The following is an 11753-nucleotide window of genomic DNA, read 5'->3' as shown; positions in this document are numbered from 1 at the left end:
GATACTCTATGATTCACTCCTAGATCTAATGTTTAAATAACTAAAGAAACCCTTCTCGGATGAGAATGCAGACGAAATTTTCCTTGAGATCTGAAAAATGGTCAAACGAAAGGAAGGGCGTCTAGCATAGCCACTTGAAGAAGAAATCGAAGCTATCGATAGTGGTATCGAAATCCGAAACTCGGAAAAGATGGATTGGCAAAACTTTATCTCCCGAGGAGCGCGAAGAATTGATAAACTTGTTTAGAGGGGTTTGAGGTAGTCTTGCTTGATTCTATAAGGATAAACTAGGGGAATGCCCTGTTGTGATGTAAAGCAAGACTCCATCAGCTTTATACCACAAGTCGAAAAATAAAATTCAAGAGAGATGAGCACTAGACATCCAGTGGAGCTGATGAGAAGTTTAGAAGAGGACTTTCAGGAATTGAAGTCATAGGGCATGAGCCCTAAAAGAACACCTGGGCTATGAAATTTCAAGACAAAGCACTCAAAGAATAGAGACAGTTTTTATGTCCAAAAGAAAGAGCGCAACCAAAAGAAAGAAACGCATGAGACAAAGACAAAACGAAAAGGAAATGTGTCCCTAAGATAACTCCTTAGAAATATCAAAGACCTAGATGATGGAGTTAACGAAATAGATTGAATATGAGAATCGTCTTAAGCATTTGGAGACTAATAAGAGTTGTAGAGTCTTGAACATAATGTCAAGATCTTTAAGATAAGTATAAGTTTAAGTTGAACTTTGAGATTGAAGTCTTGCCTGCAAATATCGCCAGACTCCTCGACAAAAATATTCAAAGTCATTGAACCCTAACCAGTTAAGAGCTTGTACGCCAAACACACCAGAAAGCCATTCTTGAACGTTTGAGCCTTTGTAGCCAAAATCCCAACGTATGAAAAACCATTTGCAAACCCTTTGGGCCAAAAAGTCAAATCAAACCATTTCCTTTCAAACCTATTATAAACCCGGGGCATTTATGCACTCGAACTACGTGGACCTGATCCTCCCCTCTTCAGGGGTACGTAGGCAGCCTGATTGATTCAGATTCGGTCAACCTTTGGGATAAAAGCAAAATTATTCCCTGTCAATCTTTTTAAAGCTAAAAGCTAAACCATTCTTTGCTAAACCCCAAAATGACGAACTACGCGGACCTGATCCTCCGTTTTAAGGTACGTAGGCAATCTGGCTAGACCAGATCCGGTTAAAATCGTTTGAACTTTAGATATCTAACCATTTTGAACCCAAGCCCACCTAGAAAGTTCTTCTGGTGGAACAAGCAAAGGTTTAAGACGAATGAAAACAAAAACAGAAAGAAAAGAAAATAACAAGAGTCTGAAGACCCACTAGGTTGAAAACCCGAAAGGGCGACCTAGACAAAGTCATGTACTTGCTAAGTCAATAACTAAAGGGGATTGGCTTATGCAAAATTGAGAGTAGCGGTCAGATGGGTTGAAAGCTTGAGAAGACAATCTAGTCAGAGGCAAAAACTTCCCACAGTGAGTAAGCTAATGAGATTCAGAAGGAGTTCCTTAGTTGCGAAGAATTCCAAGGTTCGAGTCGAACAAGTAATCCAGGCAAAAGTTGAGACAAATGGTCTATTATACTAGAAGCATGGAAGACATTAGTTGTAACTTCTTGCCAAAAAGAGAAGTCAATGAGATAGAGAAACAGTTTCTGAACAAAGCAGGATCCTGGAATCCAAGTAGTGTCGGTGAGATTTACTTTGATATCCTTTTAAACTAGGAGCATTAAAACTGAGCAATCCGAATGGGGTAATAACCATGATGGAAATCCTGATGGAGGAAATTAGAACCTCTTGACATGGTTGTCGAGATTACTCCGAGGGTGGGTAACCTTACCATAAAAATATAACACATTTGATCAAAGGGTGAATCAAAATTGAGTCAAGTCCTTTAAATAATCTGAGACTTTTTCTAAAAGAGTCCTTAGGAATCTGTTCCTTGTCCATATTTGTTCTCTTTTAAAGTCCAAATTGTTTGGCACTGAAAAGAAGGGGTGTATACCTTCCGAAATGTGAAGAAAATTTAAAGTACATCCTGGCTTAGGAAACAAAGAAGGGCAAGAGACTTCTTATTCAGACTTGCCGAAGACATCAAACTTCAAGTAATATTCAACAAAAGAAAGAATTCCCAGATTCAGCCTTTGTGGGGATGGTTTTACCACTATACCAAAGAAAGAACCCATGCAAATTTAAAATTTTCCCACTTACCCTGGTTCTGCTTTCTTAAGACTTTGTCATGGAAGCACATCATACTAGGAACATCTTTTATGACTTGCGTCATAAAAAATATTAAACAATGATAACTGGGATATCTATTCTCAGCAAATAGAGACTAGAGAAGTTTGAACACTCTTTGAGATGAACTCCTCGGTCAATTATTTTCTCTTAGAGTCAAGTTTTCATAAAATCTTATCCTTAGTGGAGTCTAGAATCAACTCCTGCAAGCTTCAAACCTATGCAGGATGCTTTTCACCTTTGAAAAAGGGTTGATACCCAAAAATTCCTTCATGTTACTTGGGTCTGGTCTTTGACCAAGATCATATTCTCTCAGTTACTCTCTGTCGGAGATTACTGGTCAATCAATAAAATCAATAAGAGTCGATCTTTTTCTTCAATCGTTTTGAGATTTTAATAAGGTAGAAAGTTACCAGAGTCCGTGTTTCATGGCCTGGTTCTTTTTTCATCATTTTGAAAGTTATAATAAGGTCTTTTTCTTCAATCATTTTGAGTTTTAATAAGGATAGAAATTGATGCCTCCGTGTTTCACGGTTTGGTTTCTTCTTCCATCATTTTAAAAAATTTAATAAGGAAGAATTTACTATATTCCGTGTGGTTTGATCCTTTCTTCCATCTTTCGAAAAAAAAACTCTTTGAGTATTTAGTTTGTACTTATTTTGGTGAAGTCTCAATATAATAACAAAAGGACTCTTTGAGTGTTTGGTTTGTACGTGTTTTGGAAAGTTTCAGTAAAAAAAAAGTGACTCTTTGAGTGTTTGATTTATGCGTGTTTTGGTACAATTTCAGTAAAAAAAACTCTTTTAGTGTTTTTAAGAAGTAAGAAATTATCGGATTTCGTGTTTCATGGTCTGGTCTTTTCTTCCTTCGCTCCACAATGTGCCACTACCTAATGAAGTTAGGAGCCAGGCATATCTGCGAAGAGGTTCATATGGAGCTGCTTTATGCGGAACCATAGGAATCTAGATTTACATGGAGCTGGTTTATGCGGCACCATATAAATCTCGGGTGATTCGCTACTTTGAAAGAAATGAGTCAGAGTTACTCGGATAGCTAAACAGATGGATTTTCAGCAATGGTCTATATAGCTATCGCCCTAGCATTAGATGTTTGAGTTTAGCCCAAATATTCAAGTATCTTAATAATTGGCCAAGTAAACTCTCGCTTGAAAAAAAAACTCTTTGAGTGTTTGGTTTTGTGTTTGTTTTGGTATATCTGTGAATGGATCATATGGAACTGGTTTATGCGGAACCATACGAATCTAGATTCACATGGAGCTGATTTATGCGGCACCATATTTGTTTTGAAAAAAAGTTTTGCAATCTCATAAAAAAACCTTTTTGAGTGTTTGGTTTTACGCTTGTTTTGGTATATCTGTGAAGGGTTCATATGGAGCTGGTTTACGCGAAACCATACGAATCTGGATTCACATGGAGCTGGTTTATGCGTCACCATATTTGTTTTGAAAAAAGTTTTGATATCTCATATATATAAAAAAAAACTCTTTGAGTGTTTGGTTTTGTGCTTGTTTTGGTATATCTGCGAAGGGTTCATATGGAGCTGGTTTATGCGGAACCATACGAGTCTAGATGTAAAAGGAGCTGGTTTATGCGGCACCATATTTGTTTTGAAAAAAGTTTTGATATCTCATATATAAAAGAAAAACTCTTTGAGTGTTTGGTTTTGTAAATGTTTTGGTGAAGTTTTTCATACAACGATAAAAAAAAACTCTTTGAGTGTTTAGTTTTGTATTAGTTTTGGTTAAGTTTCAATATAATGGTAAGATAAAGAAAAGAAAACCCTTTGAGTGTTTTGGTTTGCATTTGTCTTGGACAGATTTTAATACATCAGTAAAAAAAATAGAGAACTCATCGAGTGTTTGGATTTATATTTGTTTTAGAAAAGTTTCAACGCCACATAATAAAAACTCTTTGAGTGATTAGTTTGTACTTATTTGAGTTCGCACTTATTTGGTTTGTGCTCTTCGAGTGATTGTTTTGTATTTGCTTTGTTAAAGCCTCGGCTTAAGAGTAGAAATGTATGTTTATGAGTGATTATTTTGTATTTACTTCGGTAAAGCCTCAGCTTAAGAATAGAAATGTATGTTTGTGTTTTGTGCTTGTATGTTTTAAGAAGAGTCCTTGTGGACTGATTTAGATAGTTGAGTTGTGAGCGTTAGAGAGAGGCTATCTCTTTGAGATGTCATAGTTGCCATGTTAAGAGTCAGTGAGAGGGTATCTCCCTATTACTTGCAGTCTTAGAGTCTAGTTGAGAGTCATCTGGCTTTAGCTTTGTGAATACCGTTTTAGAACCTTTTCAAACCTGAAAATTTATTTAATTTCATGTTCGGGTCGATCAAAATGTATTGTCTGTTCAGCTTTGGCATTCGCGCGACAAGCACCCTTTGCCAAAGAGGGCCATCTGTAGACACCCCATTTCGACCGAACCCCTTTACATCTTGTTTTGAATAAAAACCTAATAAATGAATGATTTAGAGTCCCAGGGTAGGTAAGGATCCCAAGTAGGTCCCTTTAGAATTTCATCAAAATGCTAAATAAGACAAGCTGAATTAGAATTGTAATGCAAAAGGGGAGTGAAATATCCTGTAAGCCGGCTAATTTTTACACTAGAGCAGAAAAGGGGGTGTATTATTCCTATAAATTCGCCCATGAAGAATTTTACTTGAAATTACCCATTTTTCAGTCAAAACACAAAATATACATAAAAGAGGGTTGTTTGGGGAAACTTGTGGGGGTCAGCAATTAACGCATTTTTTCTATAAATAAGATATCAATGGCCCTCATTTGGGGATCTCTCTTATAAATCTAGGGTTTGTGCTTAAGAGATAGAGCTTTCTAGAGAGAGGTTTTCTAGAGGGAGCGAGAGAGAGAGCTTTCTAGAGAGAGAAAGAGAAGATTCTAGAGTGAGTGAATTCTAGAGTGAGAAAGAGTTTTAGATAGAAAAATAAGGAGATCTAGAGAGAGAAAGAAGGATGAGAAGAAGCTTTCAAGGAGAGATCCAAGAGAAGAGCACAACGTTAGTAGATTTTGAGTTTATTTTGAATTTTCTTTGAAAATCTAGCCTAAAATTGGAAATCTAAGTGAAAAATGCTTAAACATGATTAGATCTAGCAACCTATGAAATCTACCAAAATATGTTTAAAAACATGTCTCATATAAAGATCTAAAACAATTCACCTCAGATTTTGAGTTCTAGTTGAATTTCGATGTGAAAAAAGTAAAACTAGGTGTTGTCCAGCCTCATTTTTGCCATTTTTCATCAATTTTTGGTTAAAATTTATAAAAATTTCTTAACTAAAGGTGTAGAGCTCGTTGAGATCTTCGATTTGGCATATTATAGCCCAAAATTGACTAAGAAACAAAGAAGTTATGCCAATTTTAAGATTTCAGCTGAAAATTTGGGTTAAAATGGTGAATTCTTGGATAATTTTGTGAAAAATCTTTAGATCTGATGTATTAGGCTTTGGAATTCAAAAATATGTGTTAATAAGTGTAATGTGAATATCTAGTGAAATACATGATAGATCTAAGGTTTTGATGTGAAATGCTCTTACAAGATGTTGAAAAATCTCAAAATTACATGCTGTCCAGATTTATTTTCATCATTTTTCATAATTTTGGGTCTAATCTGAAAGGAATGGACTACATAGGGTTGTAGAGCATTCTGAGATCTTCGATTTGGCATATTATGGCCCTAATTTGGCTTAAGGATGACAATTATGCTCTTTTTAAGTTTCAACTAAACACGAGGGTTGCGCTCGTTGCGGGACTTAACCCAACACCTTACGGCACGAGTTGAAGACAGCCATACACCACCTGTGTCCACGTTCCCGAAGGTGCCCCTCTTCCCCAAACGGTACTATAAGAATTCGTACTAAACATCCCCCCAGTAATAGTACAAGCGTCGAGTAACTTCTGGGCTACTTCGGCCAGATTCGACCAGAGCCATAGAAGACAAAGTTGTTCGTCATGAGATTTCCTAAAACTTTGTCAGTTTGTACATGTTTTCAGAAACAATGTCTGGTGTGTCAAAAATCACTTTCAAAATTTCAGTTTTCTGGTAAAATTATGTTTGATGTAACAGCAGATTGTCTGCCATTTTTGGGGCACTTCCGGCTGGATCTGGCCGGAGCCGAAGAATAAAAAGTTGTTCCTTGAATGATTTCCTAAAACTTTATCCTTCAGCAAAGTTTTTCATAAACGATGATTTGAGTGTCAAAACAGAGCACGAACTCTCAGCTAAAACACTAATGTGCTTTTTAATGGCGATGAGCCGGAAATGGTCGTTTTCTAGCCACTTCCGACCGGAACCAGACGAAGTGATTAACTGAGAATGTCACTCATGCTGAGATCTACAATTTTGAATAATAGGGTTTTTTATGGTTTTGATGTTTGAGGAGGTCCGAAATTCAATGCAAAGTTGCATTTTTCACATTATATGACGTAACTATGCAATTTCTTAAAAATCATAGACAACAAGAGCTCTAATATTTTTTAGTGATTTTTTTTTATGTTTTGAGCTTGGTAGCAAGTCATGAATTATCTTTTAGATATTTTACATGATTTACTTGCCATTTTTGGGACAATTTTGTAAAAATTGCATCTTTAGTTGTGATTTTACCTTTTATTGCTTTTGAAGGCTATTTTGGGCTTAAATCACTTTTAATGCTTATAGTTTGGTATAATGAGCATGCTAACAAGTTTTAAATCATATATTAAATAATTTTCATGAATTGTTTGGCATTTTTTACCCTTTTTGTGAAAATTGCATGTTTGGTGAAAATTTTGCCTTTTCTTCCTTTTTAAGGTTGTTTTCAGCTTAGATTAATTCAAATGGATGCTTTTAATTATGTTGAACATGCTAGCAGATTTTAAATCATATATAAAGTAATTCTTATGATTTATTTTGAATTTTTGTGCATTTTTAGTGAAATTTGCATGTTGTGTTGTGTGTTTTCAATATCTTTTCAATGATAAGTGATTGAAATCAATGATGTACGCAAACAAATGATTTAATCATGATCAAACCTGAATAAAATATGCTGAAAATATCTAAAAGAAGCTGAAATTAAGCATTAAAAGATGTTATGACCATGCTAGAGACACACCACGAACAAGCTTGCTCCATTCTTCTGGTTCTTAAACTAAATGACAACTTAGCATCTAAAACTCATAGGATCACTTCTAAAACATGTTTAAACCTTCCAAATCTTGCGAGTTTCATTCTTGGAGACATGTCATGTCTCATTCCGTCTTCGAGATCCATTGCTTGCATCTTTTGCCTCTCAGTTACATTATTGCCCATTGATTACATCTTTTGCACACATCATCCATTAATTGCCTTACATCCTTCACTCACTTCTTGATTACATCTAATGGGACACCCTCTGCCTTAGGGTCATCCTATCTCATCAATTCCTATAATTCTTTTCTAGCTTAGTGTGTCCTTTATCCATGAGGGAGCTTACATGTGCTTCACATGTTTGGTAATTCTTCTCATTTCATGGGATATGACATGTACTCACATGTTTGCTTTGATTCCACCCTTAGGGGGTATAGTATCCTTCATTTTGATCGTGTCCTCTTGAGTCTTCTCCCTTCAGTGAGGGAACCGATCATGTCAAGGGCGATGAAGGAGTTAGCCCAAGCCCATCATTAGGGGAACTTACTAGGATATGGTAATACCCCTGTCTTCTTCTTCCCTCTTCTTTAGGTAGAGAGTGTTCTTTCTTTTAGATGTTTTTTGAATCTTAGATAGCCATTCCTTTTTTAAGGGCAACGAAGGTGTCAACCCAAGCCCATTCTTAGGGGACTTGCTCGGTCCAAGTAGCACTCCCCTCTTTTATTTAGTAGATTTTCCAAGTCTTTTAAATACCCTTAGATATTTGTTTCCCTCATTGCATGGGCAATGAAGGTGTCAACCCAAGCCCATCTTTAGGGGACTTGTCAAGTCCTTGTAGTCCCCTCTTTCTCTTTTCTTTACAGATATGTTTAGCCATGTTAGAGCTTTGCTTACTTGGGATCTTAGCTTTCATAGTGGGACATTAGTTTTCTCATTTTGGAATCATGTCACTTTTAGTAAGTTTACTTGTTTAGGAGTTTCCCCTTTTAGGCTTGGGGTTTGGCCCTAGTGTGTTGTTTTGTTTTGTTGAAAAGCATTTTTAAAATTTTAAAAACACTTGAACATTTTAAAACTCAAAAACATCAAAAATTTGAAAATTCAAAAACATTGAAATATCATAAATGTCAAAAGGTTTTAGGAGCGTACTAGGAAAGTTTATTTCCGAACTACGTTGGCTTGATCCTCTTCCATGAGGTACGTAGGCAGCTTGGGATTTTTATCCCAAGTCCAATCAAACCTTTAAAAATAAACCATGTAAACCTTTTAGAATCACAAAAAGCTTTAAAGCTTTTCAGTAAACCTGTTTACGAAAAGATCTTCCTCTAGAGTTAGGAGTTTGGTCCTGGATATGTTGAGTGTTTTGGATGTTTTGTGTTTGTGTTAGAGTTAGGAGTCTGTCCTAGCTAGGAGTTTGTTACACCTCTATCCGGTCAGTTGGCGATACTCCTCGCCGACTGATGACTAGATTAGGATGCGTTAGATAGCCCATTGTTTTCCTTATGACGCACAGCCTAGTTACACATAGGATATAGGAGTCACCTGCATTAGCTTAGGGCTAAACTTGCATATTAGGTAGGACATATAGGGTGTTGTAAAAGTCACTATCCACTTGAATTTAAATACTCGTTCAAGAAGCTTTAAATGTCTTAGGCATCATAGTTTATAGCTTAGGTCTTTTAGGTTGAGTCTAATTTAATGGTCTAGATGTCTTAGGCATCATAGTTTATAATAGGCACGCGAGAACTACGTGGCCTTGATTCTCTTAGAGGCGGGGATACGTAGGCAGCTTTGGATGTACATCAGACTATCCAAAGATTCAGGCCCGGAAAACGATTCGAGTCTTAGGATTTGTTGTTAGAGTTTTAGGAGTTGGTGGTCTGATACTTGTTTGAATTTCTTATATGGTAACATGTTTGAGTGTTTTCTCTATTTGGATATATCTCTTATGTGATTTTGGTTGTGTGGCTTGTTGCTTATGTCATGTATAGGCTCATGCTAGTGTGTTCCCCTCTGACATGTTAAGTGATTACTTTCTTTAGGTGATTCACATGCTTAGCTGTAGCATTTGCATGATTATCTTATATAGCTTACTACATATTCCTATGCTTAGCTGTAGCTCACATGTTTAGCTGTAGTATTTACTAGCTTACTCATCTTGATCACATGCTTAGTTGTAGCTCTCACATGTTTAGCTGTAGCATTTACCTGTTTACTTATCTTGATCACATGCTTAGCTGTAGCTCATTTACTGCTTTCCAGTTTATGATATCTCATCATATCTGCTCTTTTATCACCTGCTTAGTTGTAGCTATGCATGTGTATATTTACTGCTTTCTTAGATATGATGAGTTAGGACTAGATGGGATGTATAGAGACCAGAAGCAGGGTTATCTGTTATCGGATTGACTATAGTTTTCTCCCCCTCTTTGAGAGACGGTGGATTCTAATGATCATTCTAAAGACAGATGATACTGGTTCTAGCTCTCTTTAGGCATGGATGTTAGATGTGATATGTGAAGATAGATAGCAGGGTTATTTGGTATTGGATAAATTCTAGTTTTCTCTCCCTCTTTGAGAGACGGTGAATTCTAGTGTTTATTCCAATATCAGATGATACTGATATCATTTCTCTTTAGGACTTATTTGTTTTCTTTTGCCCATCTCTGGGTCATGCATGTTTAGGTAGACGTTTTCCCGGGGATCTTTGTTCCCATTTCACATGATTTTCGCCCAAAACTCTTCAAAGTTAATAATAAATGGCATAAGAGACCGAGTTCGCTTGGACAAGTTGGAAGCTCTCCGGACCTTCCCAACTCATAATCAGGCTCGAGCCCATGTATATCTGGTTATCCATTGCAAACAGAGCATTTATTTTTTGTTTCATGGCCTATCCATGGATGGCGACTCTTTCATAGTTTTAGGTATGTCTTGGTTTCGAGGCTTTTGTCTCCGGATCAAGAGGTATCTCTTATATCACCATAGGGCACTTTTTTTTAGAGTTCCTTGGTAGTGCTCTCCTTCATGTGGATATCCAAAGGACCGACGGGGACTCGTTCATCGCCGCCTCCTCGGATCGGGGTCCACAGGCTGGCGACTCTTCTGGGGATCTTTTGAAATTGCCTAACTTTGTTAAAAATGCCATTTTAATTAATTTTGGAGAAATTTGGGCCAAAATCAAGGTAAATGGGAACCTTATCATTAGAAATACAGGAGCACCAAATAGGTACGTAATAAATCGAGAGAGCCTCGGCCGGAGCTCTCCATCGTGTGGAGATCGAGAGGCCCCCCTTCGGGTCAAGCCTCGAGGTTGCGGGCCCACACCAGCACCAGCAAACCCCATTTTTGCTGCAGAAGCGGATTTTCAAAACACTCCATTTTTTGTAGAAAGAAAGTACCCGAAACAAACAGAGACCCCATTTTTGCCGAAGGAGGCAGCAGATCAAACCCCATTTCTGCCATTCACAAGAAGTTGACCTTTTTTAAACAGATCGAACCCATTTCTTTCATAAGATCCAACCATTTTCTTCCCAACTGATCGAAGCCATTTTTGCAGAACACAACATGAAAGTATAGGATAATGAAAACCCCGAGAAAACACTCAACATAATGGTGAATAAAATCCTGCAATCGACAATCAAAATCTGCAAAACTAGATGGTTGGATCACAAGAAAAGGGATGTAAACCACAAGAAAAGGGATGTAAACCACAACTAAATTGTTGGTTCACAGTAGACAATCAAAATCTGCAAAAAAACTTTGAGATTCCTCAAATAAAAGGGATGTAAACCACAAGAAGATTAAAAAGAATACAAAAATAACATAAAACCCCAAGTCATCCAGTAGATAACCCAAATGAAAATCCCCCACTCGCAAGAGAAAACCTATTTGCAAGAGAAACCCTATTTGCAAAAAAAAAAATACCCAGACCGAAACCCTATTTTTTAGAAGAGCAAACACCACAAATCACAGCAGAGAGAGAGGGAGTATCACAGAGAGAGAGAGAGAGAGAGAGAGAGAGAGAGAGAGAGAGAGAGAGAGAGAGAGAGAGGAGGGAGGGAGAGGGAGAGAGTACCTTTGCCGGAGAGTGAATGGCAGTGAGAAGAGCTCGCCGGAGAATATTGGCCCGCCGTAGAAGAGGATCAAGGGAGGAGGGAAGAGAGGAGCTAGGGTTTTATCTTTTTGTGTTTGAGAAATAGTGAGGAGCCCGATTCCTTTTCTCGAGAAAGGAAAACCAATTTCTTACCAAAATGGCGAGAAAGCAGCGGGCTCGTTTGCGGGAAACGAAAAGAATCCACGTAATGTAATTGCATTTCCATGTCATTTTTGTAGTTTCTCGAGAAACCAACTGAACAG

This window comes from Tasmannia lanceolata, unplaced genomic scaffold (assembly GCF_043159265.1).
Source record: "Tasmannia lanceolata isolate RefF3 unplaced genomic scaffold, GAP_Taslan_0.1 ptg000035l, whole genome shotgun sequence".
In the NCBI taxonomy this organism is placed as follows: Eukaryota; Viridiplantae; Streptophyta; class Magnoliopsida; order Canellales; family Winteraceae; genus Tasmannia; species Tasmannia lanceolata.
Note: the sequence above shows the minus strand (reverse complement) of the source record.